At 45.6% G+C, this 21,633-nt stretch overlaps 1 protein-coding gene across 5 annotated transcripts in view; it reads left to right on the top strand.

Annotated features, from left to right (window-relative positions):
* Nucleotides 1–21,633, top strand: part of ERG (ETS transcription factor ERG) — a 147,866-nt gene that overhangs the window by 40,653 nt on the left and 85,580 nt on the right. The window contains exon 1 of one of the 5 annotated variants that reach the window (XM_045284911.1): nucleotides 10,255–10,274. The exons of the other annotated variants lie outside the window; for them this stretch is intronic. The gene's annotated coding sequence lies outside the window, so the exon portion shown is untranslated. Of the gene's footprint in view, nucleotides 1–10,254; nucleotides 10,275–21,633 lie in introns of those variants that run through there. 5 annotated transcript variants of the gene reach the window in all.

The following is a 21,633-nucleotide window of genomic DNA, read 5'->3' as shown; positions in this document are numbered from 1 at the left end:
GAATAAGTAATGGTGAAAGGATACAACCCAGGCACTCACCATTCCTGATTTTAATCCATGTAGTATACCCTGTTCTTTGTGGAAACAACTGTCCATTAATTTATGTATAGGTGCCACGTGAGCACAGTTAAACCCATCAAAAATCAAACTCACTGCCATTGAGTTGATTCCAACTAATAGTGACCCTATAGGACAAAACGGAGTTGTTCTGGAAGATTTCGGAATGCTTTTGAGTAATAGCTAAAGTGAACAAAAGAAACAATGAAGTAAAAACACAACAGAATGTCGAGCTTTATGGAACCTCTCTCTTCTGCAGAGCCTCTGGTGGGCTTGAGCCACCCATGCGGTTCACTGCCCAACACTTAACTCACTGCGTCATCAGTACTCTTTGATACAATTACATGGTCTGGAATTCCCATTCTGTTCAGTGATCCATTATGATCCCATACCATGTGGTCCATGAAGTCAAATGTCTTAGACTAGTTAATAAGACACAGGTAAGCCTCTTTCTGGCATCTTCTGTTTTAAGACATAGCGCATCTGATATCTGCAATGATACTCACATTCCTTGGTCTTTTCTGAACCAGCTAGAATCTCTGCCCATTCCCTGTTGATGTACTGCTGCAATCATTGTTGAAATCTCTGGAACACGCCATTATTTGAATGTTATAAATGGAATTGTCTGATAATTTTCACATTATGCCGGATCACCTTTCTTTGCAGGATTTGGATTTCTTGCAGTAGGTTGGCCACATTTTGCGATAGGATGAGTGAGAACTCCAGAATGGCATCCGTTTATTGAAACGTACCAACTGATATTCCCTCAGTTTGTTTTTCCTACATATCACAGGTTCTTGATCCTACTACCTCTTGAAATGGTTGAATGTTGATCAGTTCTTTTTGGTATGAGGACAATATTTCTCCCATCTTCTTTTGATGCTTTTTTTAACATTCATGTTTTGCCCATAAAATCCTTGACTAATGCAACTCAGAGCTTGACATTTTTCTTCACTTATTCCAGCTTGAGAAATGCTAAGTATTGTAACTCCTGGTCTCTCCACATCACAGTTCACCTTGTCTTCTTGAGCTGCCTTTTGAACCTTTCTGTTGAGTGTTTTTACTGCATTGCTTCTTTTGGTCACTTTAGCTGTTCTACATTTAAAAGCAACTTTCAGAGGTCTTTTCTGGCATCTGTTTTGGTGTACTTTCCCCCGTCTTTTTAAGAACCTTTGGCTTCCTGTGTGATGTCTTTGATGCCATCCCACAACTTGTCTAGTCGTTGGCCTTTACTATTTGATGCCTCAAGTTTCTTCTGAATTCCAGTGGGAGTACAGTTCAAGGTTGACCTTGCGCTTGTGTGTGTGTGTGTGTGTGTGTGTGTGTGTTGTACAATATGAAACTGATGAGCTGCTCCATAAACCTCCAACCGATTCATAACAAGCTTGAGAAAGAAAAAGGTCTTGAAAACTGTGCTCCATCTATGTTATTAACGTCAACTTTATACTGAGGCGGCCACTTTCCCCTGTTGAGTGTCTCTAACCCAAGGCATCTGTCACCCGGCACTTTGTATCAGGAGTGTTCTCTTGCTATCCACAACCTTGTCATTGGCCATTTTTTTCTGAAGTAAACTGAGGTCCGGTGCCCCGATTTATCTTATTCTGGGAACCTGCTGAAATCAGTCCACCATGGGTGACCCTGCTGGACGCTTCCCACATGGAAGCAACATACAAACCATCCCAGTAGGACAGACTGATGACAGATGCACGGTGGATGGCAAAAATTACCGCTACAGTATGGTGAATTATTTCTGAATCCGAGAATTTCTCACCTGAATTGCAGCCTGCAGTAGAAAAGAATGAACTGACATATGGGAAAGGCTGAGCGACCCTCCATGGCTTCACAAGGGGGAAGGAAAATCAGATTCCACATCACCATCTCTGTGGGCTGATTTCTATGGGGCCAAGGTCAGACACACTCCGTTCTACCAGCTCTTCAGCTGGGTTTGCTAACTCATTGCAGTGGCTACACAGAACTCACAATTATGGAGTTTATTAAGGAAATTAAAGGGTTAAAAATGCTCAGGATACAATTATTCAGACAGGATAGGCTCCTCTCAGTATTGCTCAGATAGGCTTCTCACTGGTCGTTGGCATCTCAGCCACATGGCCCATTGGCCTCTGTCCTGCTCATGCAATGTTACAAAGCTCTATTAGTGCTGCCAATAAATGCCCAGAGGGCATACCATTCTACCATAAGCCCAAAGGCACTCAGCAAACTGGCTCCACCAAGTAAGTTCCTAGAGGAGGAGGCGTGGTGAACTCCACAAACTAGCCTGCCTGAAGGCAATCCATTTTCCTCGCTCTGTCGGCTAGGAAATCCATCTCTCTGTCTCATGCTCTGGCTCTTGGTTCTGCAACTGTCCCTCGTTTGCCTCTCCTCTGGTGTCTCAACTGTCTCCAAGATCAAGGAAGTTCAGTGTACATGAATTTCAGGGTCCATCAGACACCTCAGTTCCTGACTCTTCTCTCTTGCTGGTAGTGAGATCTCTCCTTCTGAGATGGTTCGTTTTATACTTAATGGAGTGGGTGTCACAGTTAATCCTGCGAATCACTCACAGCTGAATCATATAATACTGTCTTTCTCTACCTCTTACCCATTCCTATTGGGAAAAAATTCATTTGATGGAATGAACAAAGACAAACTGAGAATAGAAGAGCTCTATTAAATAATTCCCTGTACTACATGTCACCCCTGGCTCTTCTAGCCAGTGCCGTTTTATACATGAAAGATGAACTTCCCTGCCTTTTAATCTTGTTACTGTAAGCATGCCCATGAAAACTGGTGAGACATTTTGTATCTTTCTCCCCCAGTGTAGAACTGCTAAACTGCCTGTCCCTGTCAACCCAGGACTCGGAGGAGACAAGTGCGCTTACTGATGTCAAGAATCTTCATTTCTGTTTGGAATTTTGGCCATCTGTATCCATAAGCAAACTCCAGTTCAGAACAAGCCATCAGCTGTCAGCAATTACACCAGCTCACAGTGTTGAACATCTCATTTCTTTTAGTTAGTTTTGGGTTATCTCAGCCCTGGGCATCCAAGCTAAGTCAAATGGGTAGCAGCTGCAAACTTGGGAGCCCAAACAAATCTTCCTGGCCCCTTCTTACTCTCAGCCTCAGTTCCTAGGATCTAATTGGGTTCCCAAGGATTCAGAAGTCCACACAATTCCCTAACTGAAGACTCATCAGCCCTTCCTCTCGGCTCTCAATTCTAGCCTCTGTAGACTAGGTCGTTGGGTGTCAATTGGACATGTCCAAACTCAGCCTGTCTCTTTATTGCTTACTTTCACTAAGTAGACTGTGTTAGTCTGGGTAGACTAGGGAAAAAAATTCATAGAGACACTCATATATGTATAAGAAAGAGCTTTTTATACAAGAGCAGTTGAATATTGAGAAAACATCCCAGTCCAGTCCAGATCAAGACCCTAAGTTTGATATTAGCCCATGTCTGACACCGATCTGTAAAATCCTCTTCAGACTCATGCAACACATGCAATGATGCCAAATGCAGGAAGATCACAGGCCAGTGGGTGGAAAGGCTTGTGGATCCAGTGACAGTGGAAGCAGCTCAGCCCTGGCAGGGCTCTCCACTAGTGTATCTCCATGCCTTGTTAGCTGCAATGTCTCCCAGGGAGTGAATTTACATACAGCCTCCTGCGAGCTATTTATTTCCTTAGTGCCTCCAAATGAGGTCATCAAACTGCGACTTGATTGACAGGCTAAACTCCACCTCTGCACTCTTAATCCTTTCAAATTAACAACAGATTATGTAACTACCACGTGGACCCAGGTGGTTACCAAAACAAGCGTACCAGGCAGTCTGCTCCCTAGAAGGTGTCTTTCTCTGATAGACCCTGCTTTTTCTTGATTTCTTTTTTGTTTGCTAAAAAAATTTTTTAAAAACACTCTTGTTTTCCTCTGCAGGTCTTCCTTTCAAATGTAAATCTCCAGATCTCTCAGCAGTTCTGGGTGGGACTCAGGGTTCCACCCAGACTTTTCTGGCTTAAAATAAAGCCTATTCCTTCTGTGCACTTCCTAACTCTCCTTTTAGCATATGCAATCAAGTATAGGCTGGTGGTTGGCTAACAAGCTCTTTGTAATCACCATAGTTATATTAATTTCCACCACACATGTAGGCCTATTTTAAATTTCCAGGCAGTAGAAATATTTAATATCCATAGTACAGAGTGATAAGTACATAACTCTTAATTTTCTTAAAAATACCCAAATGTAATTTCTTCTCTACCCCTAGCTTGGGTCTCTTTCTGTGTATGTGGCTTTTAGTCCATGGCCGGGTAGATCCAATAAACCCTGTCCCACTATTATTAATTATTATTCATTCATTAATCAACCTGGTTTTTGACCCCGGCCACTCCAGAAGCAGCTTTTCTCCTCTCAGTTGCAGCATCTCCTGTGTGAGACTTCCGAGATGCATATCATTTTCACATTCCTTTAAGCCATTACCATAACAATAAGTAAACTAGCCATCTTAGAATCATAGTTTTACTTCAGGTCCCTTCTTCCTTTCTCTTACAAAGTCTCTTGCTCCCAGTGAGTCTGGAGCCAATGGAATCAATGCTCAAACTCAGGTGCAAAGGAGAGAAACAAATCCATAGAAACTCATGTGTATAAGAGAGAGTTTTATATAAAGCTTAATTGTACATTAAAAAAGCATCCCAACCCAGTCCAGTTCAAGCCCATAAGTCAAATATTAACCCGTATGTCCGACACCAATCTTTAAAGTCCTCGTCAGACTCATGAAACACATGCAATGATTGCCTAATGCAGGAAGATTACAGGCCAGTGGGTAGGAAATCTTGTAGATCCAGTGACATTGTAAGCATCTCAGAGCTGGCAGGAGTCTCCATGTAGCTTCCGTAGGTCCAGAGTTCTGGATGCATTAGGGTAGGTCCATGTGGCTTCTCCTCAGGGATGTCTTGCAGGGAGTCAGCCTTGTCAGTAGTGAGTCCCCAAGGAAGTGAGCCCAGAGAAAAGTCCTTTGCCTCCAAGGAGGAAAATACAGGAGTACCCAGAATCCTCAGGGGAAGGTCATGCACACACACACACACACAGGCCTCATTGGCTATAGTCCAATTGACAGACTAGACTCCGCCCCTTCACTCTTAATCCTCTCAAGTCCCTAATGGACATCAGATTATGTAGCTACCACAGACTTCCATTAGGAATAAATAGCTGTATTAGACAGGGTTCTCTAGAGAGACAAAACAGGATTGCTAATAATTCTCACTAGATAGATAGATATAGATATAGATAGGTATATAACACAATAAATAAACAGTTAAATTATAAAGCAGTACAAATGGCTCAGTACAATTCAAATGTGTTAGACAGTTGCTAGACACTGGCAGTCCTTCAAGTCTTGAGGGCCGCCAGGTGGTCCTCTGTAGAGAGATTCAGGCTGTCCCAGCACAGGCAGCAACCAGCAAGGTAGGTCACCAACAGTCAGTCCCCAGCTCAAGAGATGTAAATTCCTGGGTGAAGCCTAGGTCTTAAGGGACCTCAAATTAGAGCAACACAGTCCATGGGTTAGGTGTCCCACAGGTAGTGTAGCTTGCAAATTGAGACACAGAACAAGCAAGGCAGCTGCACACTGGTCCGATGATCAAAGAGCAAGAGACAAGAAAGGCGAGGCTCGCCGGGCCATTTATCTCTCCGTCCTTCAATTAATCCCACATGTGTTTATCGGCCAGGCTGGCACAATAAACTAATTATCTCAATAGCAAGAGCAACAATAACAATCATGGAAAATGCGTCTGTTGTTGTTGGTTGCTGACTCATGGTGGCCCTAGACAAGCAGGGTTTGCAAGGCCGTGACCTTTCAGGTAGAGGTCATCAGGTCTGTGGTTGGAGGCACTGCTAAGTGAGTTTGAGCCACCAACTTTTGGGGTAGTATTGGAAAGTTTAACTCTTCCTCAAACTGCAAACCAAACTCACTGCCCTCAAGCCGACTGTTCCTGCTACCCAGAAGCTTCCAGCATTCCAGAACAGATAAGACAAGTAGGGACTCTAAATACCTCCATTTTACAGATACAGAAACTGACTGTGGTACAGAGATTAAGTAAGCCACTAGGACTATATGCGTTTAGAGATACAGAACAGAACAGAATCAGATCTATTCTCTGCCCTCATGAACACATTACAGACAGACACATTAACCTTGGGAGTGTGTGGTTCGGTCACACACAAATTGTAAATATATGCGTGCAGCAAGAATGATAAAAATCAATGGGGAAGTAGTTGTAGTAACAAATGTGGCAACTGTTAATGTCTGGTCTGAAGGTTACATAAGAGTATAAATCAGCTTTCTCCGTGAGTGGTTGAACAGGGGAGAAAGTGAACAGCTATTGCCGTAGCTCTTTAACATAGACCCCACATACCTCTTCCAGGTAATAACAAAGCAACTTTAAAAGCTGCCTATAAGTTCTATTTTTCATTCCTCAGTTTGTTTGAAAGTACAGAAATGTATGTATTACATCATAAAATGTGTTTCTTGCAAATGATGACTATTGACTGAAAGGCAGGCAGAAAGGGAAGAGAGGGAGAGGGAGAGGGAGAGGAGGAAGGAGGAAGGAAGGAAGGAAGGAAGGAAGAAAGAAAATGTCCAAAAGGAATAAATAAAATAGTTCTAGGTGAAAGTCGGATGCAATTAATTGTCTCCATATGCACTCGTTCATTTTTCTAATAAAGCAAGAATGCTCTGAAGATTTGGAGGACAGTTAATCTAGGCGATGTTTTTCATCATTTGTGTCTGGATTCCTGTGAAATTCCCTTCTAAAGAAATGGGAATTCTTCTCAAGATAATGACATAAACAAGGTCAGGTGCCCAGAGTGCTTGGGTCGTGGAAGAAAAAAATCAAACCAAAGGAGTTGCCCTGGAGTTGATTCTGACCCATGGTGACCTCATGTGTTACAAAGGAGAACTGCACCATAGGGTTTTCTTAGCTGTAATTTTTATGGAAGTCCATCTCTGGACCTTTTCTGTGGTGCTGCTGGTGAGTTTTGAACCACTGACCTTTAAGCTAGCCATTGAGCTACCTTTTACACTACCCAGAAACCTGATAGTCTTACAAGGTGGTGTCAAGGTGTTAGTCTAAAGCAGTTAGTCATTAAGTATTCCCTAAACAAACTAATGAGTATTCCTGAATCACACATGCTCACACACACACATACCCATACTCACACACTCCAGTCTGGCATCTACATGCACACACACACACACACACACACACACACACACATTAGCCACCACCGCCCCCCACACACAAACATACACACTCTCACTCACCCATGCATTCATGCGCTGCACGATGCTCTTGCATATTTTGCTCACTGGGCTGACTTCCAGGTTATCTTATATACTTTGGGTATGTGGGCTTCACTTAGAATTAACCAACTGGTGTTGGATCTAAATATGTATTTCTTTTGTGCTGTATGGGCCCCGAGATGCCCATACTGTGAGTACTCCTTGAATCCCCAAAGTCAAGGTTCACATGAGTGGATTTCTGTATAGCCTCAGAGTTGAGCCCTTTGAAATAATTGCCAGTATGACCACAGCATATGTACAGTTACAGAACCCCTTTGCTGGGCCGGCAGGGTTCCTCTTCCTTGGTGTCCTGTCTGGGTACCCTGGCACCCTCCTCCTGGCCTCCCTCTCCTCCTCCCCATAGATACTTCTTCACCCTTACAACTGCCTTCTGGGAAACTGTTTCATATACAAATGGAATCTCTGGGTGGATTCGGTGCTGGGCTACTAACCAAAAGGTTGGGGATTCAGACCCTTGCAGCTCAGAGGAGTTTGGGGAGTAAGGCCTGGTGAGGTGATTCAGAGGGGGCAGCCTTGGCAGATCTACTCTGCACCCCCAGGCTCGACAAGAGTTGGACTTGATATAAAGACAATTAACAACAACATAGAAGATATGGGGCATCTCCAGGTCAAGAGCTTAGTTTGGGGAAACAGTGGGAGAACATGAACTGATTTCATCCAGTGCCCACTTTGGACAGTGGTTTTAAGTGAAAACACCCTGCTGCGGTGGAGTCTGCTCCAACTCGTGGCAACCCCATGTGTATCCGAGGGAACTGGGCGCCATACGGTTTTCAGCACGGCTGCTTTGCTAGACCTTCCTTCCAAAACTCCTCTGGCTGGACTCAAACCTCCAGCTTTCTAGTTAGTAGCTGGACGTGCTAACTGTTTCCCCGCCCAGTGGCCGACTTGGGTCTGGTTGGCACACATGCTGCACTGGGAGCAACTTGAAGGACAAGAATTTTACATCAAAAGCCCTCTTGCTCATGAACTTGAACTGTGCTGTACTTTTTTTGTTTTTCATTTATTAGATTTTACTATTGAGTGAGGATTATCTAGAGAAAAGTCCTGAACCCAGTGACCAGAATCCCAAGCCCGTTTCCCAGCAAATCCAAATGTTCCATGAATCTGTTGAATCAGAGGATGTAGTCCGTCTGGTATGGATTTAATATTTTTCCTGCCCACCCTGCTTGGTTAGGAAAAACCACTGCTCCGGTCACTAGCAAGCTGTTTGTGGGATGTAATGCTTGCTTGGGACCAGGACTTTGGGGGCTTCCTAGGCCAAGTGAAGGAATTTGGATTTTATTTTCAGGCAAGAGAATAACTTGGTAAGGTTAGCATTCTTATAGAGAAATCCAACGTTTTAGTTTATACCTGATCTCCCTTACCCCATAGTTTGGGGGTCCCACCTGCTGTAAGTCATCCTTTATCTCAGAAGAGGTCATGGCCCGGAACCAGTTAAGCCACTTTTCTGTAGAGCTAGCTTACGCTAATCAGTGTCTGGGTACCTAGTTGACTAGCTGTCTCTGCTGTGCTGGTCCTGATTGCCATTGCCGTCTTCCCGTATGTAGAATTTGCCATACAAAGAAGGAACTTCCCCCACTTACCTCCCTGCCATCAGGTTCATGCCAACTCATAGCAACCTTATAGGACAGGCTCCACCTGCCTTGGGAGACTCTGAGACTATGATTCTGTATGAGAGGGTGTAGAAAGCCCTGTCTTTCTCCCTTGGAGCAGCTGGTAGACCTTGTGGTTAGCAACCCAGTGTGCAGCCACTGGGGCTCGTGAGAGTTCTTTAAATTATTTCCTTTGATCTCGGCTTCCAGAACATACCCTCTCCCACTGGGGAGTGTACAGTCTACCTGCTGAGCCCACCAGAGGCGATCCAAGGTGCACTGCATGGGGAGCTAAGCCATTCTTGCTAATGGAAAGCAAACTAATTATAGTTTTAAATTAATTGAGAATTGTATTTAGTGAGCCATACCAAAACCAGAATGATAGTGTCCGAGATACTTTGTACCATCTAAAACATGTCAGCTTATAAACAGTACTATAATTACAAACTTTCCAAGGTTTCAGCTCTTCAGGCCTCAAACCTGTACCAATAAAGCTAGGATATACAGTTTCGTTGTATATGTATATGTATAACAGGTAGTTATGTTATGTTGCATATATATAGTAGTATAGCAGAGTTCAAGTTCATAAACAAGAAGTTGATTGATGTAAAATTCTTGTCCTGCAGATTATTTATATTTTACATACACGTATACTGTAATGTAATTATTTGTATTTTATGTATACATATAAAAACAATATATATGTAGTATATTGCATATGAGGGGGTACCCCCCAAAACTAGATTTTATTTTTTACATAAAGCTATGTATTTACATTTTTAAAAAAAATAACCTTATCACCTTCAAAATACTCTCCATTATACTTAATACATTCGTCAAATCCATGATTTCATTCTTGGAAACATTTTTCAAACTTACTTGTTTGGATGGCCGACAGCATTTCTCTTCATCTCGTTTTTTTCTTCCCCCCTTCTGCTTCTTCAAATTGCTGCCCTTTCGTGTCCCTCTTTATTTGTGAAAACAAAAAGAAGTCTCACAGAACAAAGTCAGGTGAGTAAGGTGCATGGAGCAAGAGATGCGTGCTGTTTTTTGCCAAAAACTGGCCCTGACATGGCTGTGTGAAGGAGGTGCATTGTTGTGGTGGCAAAACCAGTTCTCCATCTGCCACAAATCAGACCTTTTTTGTCCTATACTGTTATACAATCTTTTCAGAACTTCTAAATCGCTTGACTAACAGTCTGACCTGGTGGAACGGACTGCAAATGTACCACGAGTCAACATTTTCATCTGTTCGGGAGTTGGTGGATGTCTAGAACAAGGTTTGTGATCAGTCACCATTTTACCATTTTTAAAATAAGAAAACCACTCGTACACTTGAGTTTTTCAAATAGTGCTATCCTTATAAGCTGTGTCTACATCACAACCGTTTCTGCAGTATTTTTCCCGAGCAAGAAACAAAATTTCATAGCCACATTCGAGTCTCTTAAATCAGCCTTCACAATAAATGAGATTAGAGCGAAACTACTTTTATGAAAAAATTCACTGTGGCCAGAGAGAATCTTCTCAGGAGCTGCCACTGGGTGCACCAACTCAGAGCAAGTTGCTCAAGGCTCGCCTAGCAGGAAAAATGTGTACTATAAAAACTCAGCTTGGCCCAGTGCAATTACCATTTTGGGGGGGGCACACCCTTGTATATATGATAAACTCATATATACAGTATACTACATGCATGCCATAATTATATGCACACACTACATTTTTACATTTTCACACAAATAACACACTCCTTCCATGTGTGTTTGGCAACTGTCCGCTCTGCCTGGGAGATATTTTTATCAGCAATTATTTTTTACATGTTTCTGTAAAAGAAACTGCATAACATATTTACAGAAATACCTCCTATGTCGGGGTGAGGGTGGGGATAGGGATATGACTGGCCAACAAAAGTCGAAAGCGTTTTTTATTTGTATAAAAATGTGCTGTCTGCCCAGGTGGAGGCAGTCTCTCTGAGGCTTCCCTGGGTGTGCCCTTCTTGGGGCTCAGTGTACTGGTCACGTGGGCATGAGACATCCCTGACTGTCTGGGCATGGTCCATTTATGGCCTCACTCCTGATATTCTGGACTCCCACAGGTAACTGTAATGTATTGATCTGCCAGCAGCCTTGTTTTTGTGACATTTTTCTTCGGTCTCCCATGACCTTTATAAAGCTCTGTGTCTCAGCAAACCTTGTGCCCCATTATGACCTCAGACTAACAGTCTTCCTCATCAATGAAAAAAGAAAAAATTCTGTGTGTGTGTGTGTGTGAGAGAGAGAGGGGTGGGGTGGGGGAATGGAAGTGTGTGTGAGAGAGAATTGTTGCCAGAGTTCCAGCTCATAAAAAAGTCTTGATTTTTAAAAATCACACATTTAAGCGTGTTTCTTCTCTCAGTGAATGATTGCAGACAAATTCTCTAAGTAATGGACTTATTTTGGTGTCTTTAAACAAGCAAATGAATGAACAAAAACTCACTGCCATCGAGTCAGTTCTTACCCTGACTCTATAGGATGGAGTAGAACTGCTCCTATGGATTTCCAAGGCTGGAAATATTTGTGGGAACAGAAAGCCGCCTCTTTCTCACTTGGAGCAGTTGGTGGGTTTGAACTGCTGACTGTGGATAGCAACCCCATGTGCACATTCAATTAAAACTGGCTTCCAATGGGATCTGCGAAACCTTCCCCACATAAACTCCACAGCCCCGATCTTGCTCCTTCAGACTCCTTTTTCTTCCCTAACCGTCAAAGGACCGAGGTTCGAATCCCTCGAGGAGACCCAAACTGCAGTTTTCATGTGTCAATCCACAAATGCAGACCTTTGGGGGGAAACGTTACGTGAAAACAACACTGTCAGTACTGTGTAGACCTGGATGGAGGATCTGTGGGCAAACAATAGCTTCCTGTGTGGGTGGTTTTGGTTCACGCAAGGTTCTGTGACTTTGCAGCGATAGATCCTGACGGGGAGCCATTCCTTGTCGAGTTTCCAGAACAGTCAGTGGTACAGCAGCAGGTGCTCTCCGCGGTCTCCTGTGGACTTGGACTGCGGTCCCAGCTCATCAGAAACCACGATACCATGAGGGCGCCATGTAGTCTATGTATACGTCGTCCTCACCAAAGACAGTGCACGGTTCTGAAGTTTACTGTAAATCGTTAATTTTTAGTGTTGCTGCCACAGCAATACCGTTAGAAATTCAAATTCAGCCCTAGAGGAAGTCTAGCGGGAGTAGCCCTAGAGGGGAGGGCTCGCTGGGTTGGCACCGTGGGAAGCTCCTTGTCTCAGCCTCTGGACCCCTGGTGTCCTAGGCTCCTGGGCCATCTCCTCCTCCGTGTGCGTGTGTGTGTGTGTGCGCGTGTGCGTGTGCGTGTGTGTGTGTGCGCTTGTCTCCAGGCAGCGCGGCCACTGCCCCGGGGGCTCCCTCCCTGTGAGTCGCTATGGAGCAGTGGCTTTGGTCTCCGTGTCTGTGGGCCTCCTTACCACTCAGAAGCAACCAGTGTGGCACCCAGCACACACTGGTACAGCCTCGCCAACCTAACAGAGGGAACGCTGTTCCCAGGGGGACCGCTTAGAGAGGAGCTTGTATCCCACAACATGTTCAAGCCATGACAGGGAACATGAAAATGTCTTGATTGTTTTTAAGTCGCTTAAGTTACCCTGGTGGCGCTATCACGTGAACATTTGACTGCGGCTCAACCCACCAGCCACACTGAGGGCGAAGGATGAGAGGGCGCTGCTATCAGACCGAGCACGCCTCCTAAGCCCTAGATAGAGTCACGAATCAAAATTGACTAAGTGGCAGTGGGTTTACTAGTCAGTTTTCTTTTTTAAGTTACTTTGAGCACTCAAAGCATTATATTTTTGCTCTTGAGTTGATTTGACTCAGAACAACCCTATAGAACAGAGTAGATTTGCCTCTCTGGGTTCCCAAGACGGTAAAAATCTTTACAGGCGTAGAAAGCCTCCTCTATCTCCTGAGAAGTGATCAGTGGCTTCGAACTGCTGACCTTGAGATTAGCAGCCTAATGTGTACATTAACCACCAGGGTTCCTTACTTTGGACACAGCAGCAGCAGGAAGACCTGTTGCTAGCAAGGGTCATCGCGGTTGGTAGAGAGAGGACCACTGAAGATGAGTGAACGAACCTTCCGTTAGATGGATGAACACAAAAGCCGCCCCACGAGTCTCAAACACAGTCGGACTATGATGGCGGAGCAGCATCCAGCCAAGTTTGCTCCTCGCGAGTCAAGACCAACTTGAGGGCAACTAACAATGATGTTCCAAATGTAACAGTTAAGCAGTAGTTTGGGTTGGTACTCTTTGTCTTCTGAATACTCTCGACAACTTATGGGGATAGGCGACAAGCGTCCTTCTTTGTGACCCTGGCTACTTAAAGGTCTTCATGAAGTGGCTTCAGAGAACACAATCTGCATCTTATCTGCCCTGCCTTTCCTTCTCCCTACAGCAGCAGTTCTCAAACTTCGGTTGTCAGAACTCCTTTATCATCTGACAAAGCGTGGAGAACCCTAAAGAGCATTTGTTTATATGAGTTATATCTGCTGACCCTTAGTGAGTTAGAAAGGAAAGCGGACACTTTGAAGCATTTCTTTATGAATTTACTTAAAAATAACAGTGAACCTATTACAAATGCATTTTCATGATAAGTATGGTTATTAAAATTTTTAGTGAAAAGAATGCCAGTGCTTTACATTTTTGCAAATATCTTTAATGCTTGGCCTAATGGATGGCAGCTGGATTCTCCTATCTGCTTCTGCGTTCACTCTGTGCCTGGGAAAGAATGAGGGTGGAAAAGGGCAAATGACCCCGTAGTATACCGCAAAGACAGTTTTGAGCAAGGGACTCTCTGAAATGAGGATCCCAAAGTGGGACTGTGGGGGCCCCACTTTGAGAAGCACCGATGCGGTCTTTAGTCGATTACCTGACTCTGTACTAGGCACAAGGCACCTTAGTGGTGTAGTGGGTTCCTCATTGAGCTACTCACCAACCACAAGGTCAGTGGTTCAAAACCACCAGCTGTTCTGAGAAAAATGAGGCTTTCTATTCCAGTAAAGGTTTATAGGCACAGAAGCCCCCCGCCCCCAGGGGCAGTTTGCTCTGTCCTATAGGGTCATTATCAGGTTGGTATTGACTCAATGGCAGTCAGTTAGTGAGTGGGTGACAGGTAAGGGAAATCCCCAGTGAAGACACTGGGTACCCTTCAGCATGGATCCTCCAGTGTTAAGAAAGTGGGTTCAAAATTGGGTATGAAAACCCAGTAGAGAGCAGGGGCCACCATTCATTAATACAGAGACACCTTCTACCAGAGCTCTAAGAATTCACATTTTCTACAAGCAAGCAGAGCAATACATGGCGCTTCTAAATGCTTCCTTTCTAAAGTAAGTTTATCCTTTTGTTTAAAGAGGAACTAGCTGGTCATGCGCATGCTCACTCACAGTGGAAGCCTGTGCTCAGGATGCTGTGAGCAGAAAGGAAGTGATCCCTTTGCCTGCCGTTACTTCCTGGAGCTCATTCCAGCCCATGACCCGTCCTGAGGTGAACAGTGTTTTGAGGGAGGGATCACTTTGATAAATGAAAGGTTGGTGTTCAGGTTCACCCAAAGGTGCCGCGAAAGGAAGCTCCTGTTGCCCTACTTCTGAAAACGCAGCTACTAAAAATCCAGGGGGGCACAGTCTCCTTTGGATACACATGCGCCACCAGGTCGGGGCGTCAGCTTAAAGGCAACTGTTCCATTCTTCTTTCTGACTCTCAGAGGGCGGTTCCCTGAGGACTGCCCTTTTTTGAGGGTGAGGGAGGAAAAGCCTGAGGAAGGTGTTCTCTGGATGTGCAAACCCCCTTAAAAACGTTCCTGGTGATTTACACCCGTCTGAGTCCTTTCCTTTCTGTGTGTTATGATAAACGGAAGTTCCCAATGCATATGGGGCAAGGAATGACTATAACATCTCATTATGTATGGCTTTTGGTGTACACACATGGCACGCATAATCATCCGAGTTCTGATCACATTCAGTTTTGAAAACAATAAAACTTAAAAGACAGAAGGGATTTTCTTTGGAAAGTCCTTACGAGGTGGAAAATATTAGTGCATCTCAGGAAAGGGGGCAATTCCTGGGCTTTCAGCCAAGCATCTAACTAGAAAGGCTCCCATTTCACCCGAGTACCTGGTCTTTGCACTGGCCTGTAGAGCTCTCCCTGCCCCAAGCCTTGCCACTACTGGCACTTCCTCCAGCCTTTCCAGTAACAGTACTGCACTACTTTCCTGGCTGTTCCAGATTCCAGTATTCTGCCTTCACCCCTCACATTCTCCTCAGGCCTGCTAGCTATTACCATGACTCAGAAGGCTTATTCCCTAATGTATCTTTTTGGCTGACCCCCCTCACCTCTTCAGGTTTCCCCTTCTCCACGAGCACCCTGGCTACTGTATTTAATGCAGCAGTCCACACACATCCCCCCACCTTCCTTATCGCATCTGCCTCTCTCTCGGCTTTCTATAGCACTTACACCATCTCAATCCGTTCTTAAATCTAAATTTGCTCATGAATACCTGCCAAAGAAAATCCACTACCATCCAGTCCATTGCATCTCCTAGAGTCCCTGTATGGAATTTTTGAGGCTATACATATATTTGGATGCCGAAAGCCTCATATTTCTCCTGAAGAGTGGTTAGTGGGCTTGAACCACTGACCTTGTGGTTAACTGTCCAATGCTTACTGACCGCACCACAAAAAGGCTGTTGGATTTCTGATGACTATTTTTGAAACTGTCCAGTGCTAACCACACAGTTGTGGATTTAAACACACCAGCTACTTTGTTCCAAAGAAAGAGGAGGTGATCTGCTTCCATGAAGGTTTCTAGTTCAAATAGGGTCCATGGCAGTGGTGGGTTTGAGGTTTGTTGTGTTGTGTCTGTAGTTGACTTTAGGAAGTATTGACATCTTGACTACAGTGAGTCTTCCAGTCCAAGAGCATGGAATGCCCTTTTATTCATTTAAAAACCTGTTTTAAGTTTTTTCAGTAGCATTTTGTGGTTTTCAGTCTTTAAGTCTTTTACCTCTCTGGTCAGATTTGTTCCTAAGTTTTTTTTCTTCCTTTATATGCTATTTTAAATAGAATTGTTATCTTGATTTCCTTTTTGGATATCATGTTTCTGATGTCTAAAACCTGGCCGATTTTTGTGGGTTGACCTTGTGGCCTGCCATGCTGCTGAATTCGTTTGTTCATTCTGACAGCTTCCTTATGGGTTCTTTGGGTTTTTCTGCTCCTGGGGCTAGTTCCCTTCTTCCTTTCCCCATTGAATGTCTTTTTTTGGGAGAACAGGGGCGCCTGATTGTTCTGGCTAGAACTTCCAGTACAATATTGTAAAGCAGTGGTGACAGTGGAGATTTTAGTTTGTTCCTGATCGTAATGCGGAAGTATCAAAATCTTTCTCTCTTGAGTAGGATGTTAGCTGTGTGGCCATCGATGGTGGTACTACAAAATGGCACAGCTACTGTGGGAAATAGTTTGGTAGTTTCTCAAAAAGTTAAGCATAGGACTATCATGTGACCCAGCGGTTCCATTCCCCGGTATATACCCAAGAGACTAAAACGCAGTGACAGATCCGCGGACAACAGCGCTCCCTGAACCACAGTTCACAATAGGCAAATGGTGGGACCAACCGAAATGTCCACGGAAAAGTGAATAAACAAAATGTGATGTATCCTTACAATAGAATATCATTCCACCATAAAGAGAAATTGAATACTGATACTCCCCATTGCATGACTGAGACTTGAAAATACTATGCTGAGTGAAAGTGAATCAATAATCATAAAGAGCGAATATTGTGATTTCACTTATATTAAATGAGTAGAATAGGCAAGCATATAGAGACCAAAGTGGTTTAGCAGTTACCAGGAGCTAGCGGGGCAGAGGTGGGGGGCTGGTTTAGGGAGAAGCATGGTTTAGGGAGCATTGAGTTGATAAAAACTCCAGCAGTGGGTATCGATGACGGCTGCAGGTCATGGCTGATGTAACTAATGCCACCGAATTGTACACCTGAAAAATATTAAATAGGCAAATACATCGTTCAGATTGTTACTCCAATAGAAAGATTAACGCAGATGTGATTCACCTGGGGATCTTGGTAACTGTGCTTCTGATTCAGTGGCGTGCACTGTGGGGTGAGGGGGATGCCAGTGCCTTAGTTCTGTATCAGACTTCCAGTAGCAGAGCTGAATCACCTCCCTGGAGCTCGGGAGCACAGTGGTCAAGCGCTCAGCTGCCAAGCCCAAAGCTGTGGATTGAGCCCACCCGCCATCCTTCCTCCTGAGGAGAAAGCTGTGGCGACTGCTGTCAAGATGGCAGACTGGCAAACCCTGTGGGGCAGCTCTGCTCTGCCATGTAGGGTGGCTGTCCGTCAGATCAGCTCTATGGCCATAGAGCGGTTTTAATCATCTCTACCAAATACATTTCCATAAGTCCTTAAGATGACCCAGTGCCCATCTTTGCTAGGACATACGCCTGATATGAACAGGAGTCTTTGCAAGTTTAAGGTATTGGTGTAACACAAGCGCTAGAAAAGTTTGTAACACAGAAGATAATCTGTGTGTGTGGAACACGGGAGGAAGTCGGGGCTTCCATTCATGGGACAGCAGTCCCGTTTCTAGCAGCCCAGGTGGCCTAGTGGGTTCATCATTGGGTTGCTCACCACAGAGTCAGCACTTCGAAACTACCAACCACTCCTCAGGAGAAAGACGAGGCTTTTTACTCCCCCAAAGAGTTACAGTGTCAGAAACCCACGAGGGCAGTTCTCTGTCCTGTAGGGATGCTGTGAGTCAAAGCTGACTCAATGGCTGTGAGTTTGGAGAGGTTTTTTGCTGTTTAGTTTTGTATTGTTTAGAAATGACCTCCCTTCTGAGGCAAGCTTCTAAAACTTGTGAATCAAGGACTCCACCTACAGCCCTTGTCTTTTGTCACGTAGAGTGATCAGTCTTTGAGATAGTGAAAGGTCAGATTGTCAAAGAAAGCCTATTCTTAGGTTAGCAGATCAACACGGTTTTCCAGGTTGTCTGTAAAGATGTCCTATAAAGTAGTTCCTCTGTTTATACTACAGCCCTTTGGAATGCCCTGGGATTATTTGGGCAGGGGGTCAGTCACCACCCTAAGCACCAGGACTTAAGTCCGCTTGCATTTGAAACCTGCACTTCCTCTCGCATTACCTCACCTGTGGAGCTTCATCTTCTCCTCTAGTAATTTCCCTTAAGGTGGCTTGGGGCACTTCAGAAGGAAATTAGATCAGTGAAACAAGTTATTAAACAGCCCCCCTTGCCATTTCTCCAAGGTGGTTCCCGCTTAGCAGTGAGTTCTGCTGCCAAGGGAGAAAGTTCGGCTGACCCATTGGAGTGGTTCACAAGTGGTCCTTTGCACGAGATCTCAGAGGCCAGCCCGAGGGAGCGTGTGTCCTCGAGGAAAAACAGGAGGACACCTGACCTGTAAGGAACAAGGAGAAGAGGGAGTGTGGAACAGAGACCGCGGCGGCTGCCCGAGAACTAAGCCAAGCCAAGATGGAGGAGCCAAAGTGGACAGGGTATCCATTATACTCATGGCTCTCCAGTGGGCACCCAGGAGAGCAGCCTTTCCAGCTGCAGATGACTTGGTGGAGCTACAAGGAGCACCCCTAATCTTCCCAGGGCTGCCAGAACCAGACTGAAGGGTTGTGGGGTGGTGCACGTGGCAGAGGACAACTCATTGAAGAGCTGCAGAAGGTTGACAGAAATCTGAGCCCCTGCTGGCCCACTGCCATCTTGAACCCAGTCACACTTTTGTTGGAAAGTAGGGGAGGAAGGGAAGGATGGAGCCCATTCAGCAGGCCACGCCTCGGAGCCGTTTCTGACCGTTAGTGAACCCTTGCGCCCCGAGTCGGGCTGTGGCCCATAGGGATGTCAAGGGTGAGTTTGGGCCAGTCTCTCCTGGAGGCATTTTTGTGTGGACTGGAACCAGCACCGTTGGGCTTAGCAGCTGGGGGCGTTAACTGCTGTCCCAGACAGCTCGGGACTCCAGGCCGCTGGGTAGATAATTGATTGCAAAGCGTTTTGAAGGTCTATCAAGTTGTTTTGCAAGTTGCTCAGAGTTGTTTTGGCATGCGTGAACGTCCAGGTTTGAAAAGAGCTGTTTTGACCGCCAACAAGCCCTTCCAGAGGGCTTCAAGCTGGATGCCAGGAGCACCCCGTTGGGGGTGATGTGTGGAGATCCCGTTTGGGATGGCTGGACAGGTTTGCAATTTATAATTCAGACGGACGACTTTAGAGTCTTCCAAAGCAAGCCTTGGCAGCAAGTAGCTTCTTGGTGCATAACAGTTGCAAAGAGTTCCGTCTTGGCTCTTCCTGGGGCTGCCTGCTGCATCACACGAGAAGAATGAGCTCAGCACACAGCACTGACAAAGGGTTAGGACCCCTGGCTCCTTGGTCCCCTAACTAGGCAGCACCTAGGACAGATTTACGGCTGGAAAAATCTCTCAAAGCACCGATTTAACCTCCCGTCCCCAGGGAGAGAAGCGTCATTGCTCCCTGGCCAAAGTGAGTGCTTGGCAGGCGTTGACACTCACACTGGGTGAACACTTGGCTCCAAACAGGAGACGGCCTGAGGGAAATGGTGACATGCTTGCCTGCTTTTTTACGGCGTGGCCTTTGCCAACCATTTGGGGATGGAACTGGGAGCAGGTAGAAGGGAGACCTCCATGGAGTCTTCGTTTCCTGTTTGCCCGTCTCTTCCACCGCCATTGAGCCTGTACTGACTCCCAGCGACCCTATAGGACAGACAAGGGCTGCCCCTGGGAGTGTCCGAGATTTAAACTCTTGACGGGAGCAGAAAGCCAGGTGACCGGTGGTTTCAAAAAGCTGGCCTGGTGCTCAGGACACCACGTAACCAGTACGCCACGGGGGTCCCCTTTTTCCTACAAGGGAATCCCAGTTTCACAAACCTCTCATTAGGTGACCTGTCCTTTACTTCTGGTTGGTACCTTTATGTTCCGAGTGGGCACAGAGTTGGCATGCAGGAGAGTAATCCTTAACTACCTTGAAACCATGAAACCAATGCTCAGGGCCGGCCTGAAATAACTTCTTGCCATCAGCTTGGAAACAGTTAGCTACAAGGTCATGAAGCTTGGGGCTGGCATGAGAGGAGCCTAGAGTTAGCTGGGGACAAGCATGGACTCCACACCCTCGATTGATTTCCGCTCACATGTCTTCAGTCTCCAGGGTTACCGTAAAGAAGTCCCACGAAGCTACTGGCTCATAGGAACAGAAATGTACGCTGGCACAGTCCCGGAGGCTAGAGGAGCCATAACTCGGTGTGTTGGCAGCACCGTGGTCTCTCTGAAGCCTCTGGGGGAAGATCCTTTCTTAGTGCTTCCAGCGTCTTCCAGCCCCAGGAGTGTCTTCTTGTCCCTTGGCTCGTGGATGCATCTTCACGTGATGCCTTCTTTCTCTGTATCTCTTCTTCTGATCGCAAGGGTCCCACTTATACTAGATTAGCACCCATGCCAATGGGTCCGATTGACCTCGTGTTAACTGGAAACGTTTTCAAATAATCTATTTCCAAAGAAGGTCACGTCTTTTGAGGGAACACAATTCAGTTCACGTCACCATAGAACTCCTCAAAGATGGGAGAGGTTGAGCTTGTCGTTTGGCCCTTGCGAGGTGAGAATGTCGCTAGTTCCAATAACCGGAGGTCATTACATAATCCTGTACCAGTTACATGAGCTAGACCCATCATCACTCTGGAAGGGGCGTTATAAAACCCTGGTGCCCATCCTAATTTAATAGATAAGGAGCTGAGGTGGAGTGGGGAGACTTAGGGGACAGACTGTGAGTGGTGGACCTAGAGGAGCAGATGGTTCTCAGATCATTGATCCCGTGGATTCGATGCTTCTCTTCCCTTGGAGATGTGCTCAGCTTGACATTGCACACTGGAGCTTGCATTGTGCACCCGTCCGAGGCAACCGGGCCAGTTTCCTGTTTGTTTGTTTCCATTGAGGCTGTTATTATACCTGCTTCTTAGGGGAAGTGGGTACTGGAAGTTTAAAGCCAAGAGACAGATACCTGCCCCTAATGGGCCGAGCCAGTGGCAGCACTATGGGTGGAGGCCAGGACATCTGCTGTTCGGATCCTGCGCTCGCCAAGGTTTTCCGTTGCACCAGCATTTTCTCATGAATAAAATTCTTGGAATGTTATCGCAAACAATGGCTCCATGTGTCAGAGATTCACAAGGGAGACATGTTCCAGATGTGTAATTTAACGAAGATTTTTGATTTTTAGCTATGCTCCTTCTGGGCACCAGCGGAGCGAAATATTATCTGGGTCTCAGTCAGTGTCCCGAGAAGGCGACTCTATGAGCGAACCAGGCCAGTGTCCTGGTGCCCTGGAGCAGCTCGGCAGGCTTTCTGGAAGCTGAATCGCATGACCCACAGCCTGTACTTGTCAGCGTGACAAACAGGCGGACGACAGTGGAGCTGTGGGCTTCTTCGCAAGGCTGCCACAGGAACACGTCCTTGCCCAGATGTGTTTAAAACACAGTTTTAGGGAACATTGCAGTACGAAGCATTGTAGTTCCCACCTCCCAGATGAGAAGACTTTTCCTTGGGACCTTGAGAA

This window comes from Echinops telfairi, unplaced genomic scaffold, assembly GCF_000313985.2.
Source record: "Echinops telfairi isolate 266 unplaced genomic scaffold, ASM31398v2 ScPeMD7_7469;HRSCAF=8507_0, whole genome shotgun sequence".
Taxonomy (NCBI): Eukaryota; Metazoa; Chordata; class Mammalia; order Afrosoricida; family Tenrecidae; genus Echinops; species Echinops telfairi.
This window is presented reverse-complemented; position numbering and strand designations above follow the sequence as displayed.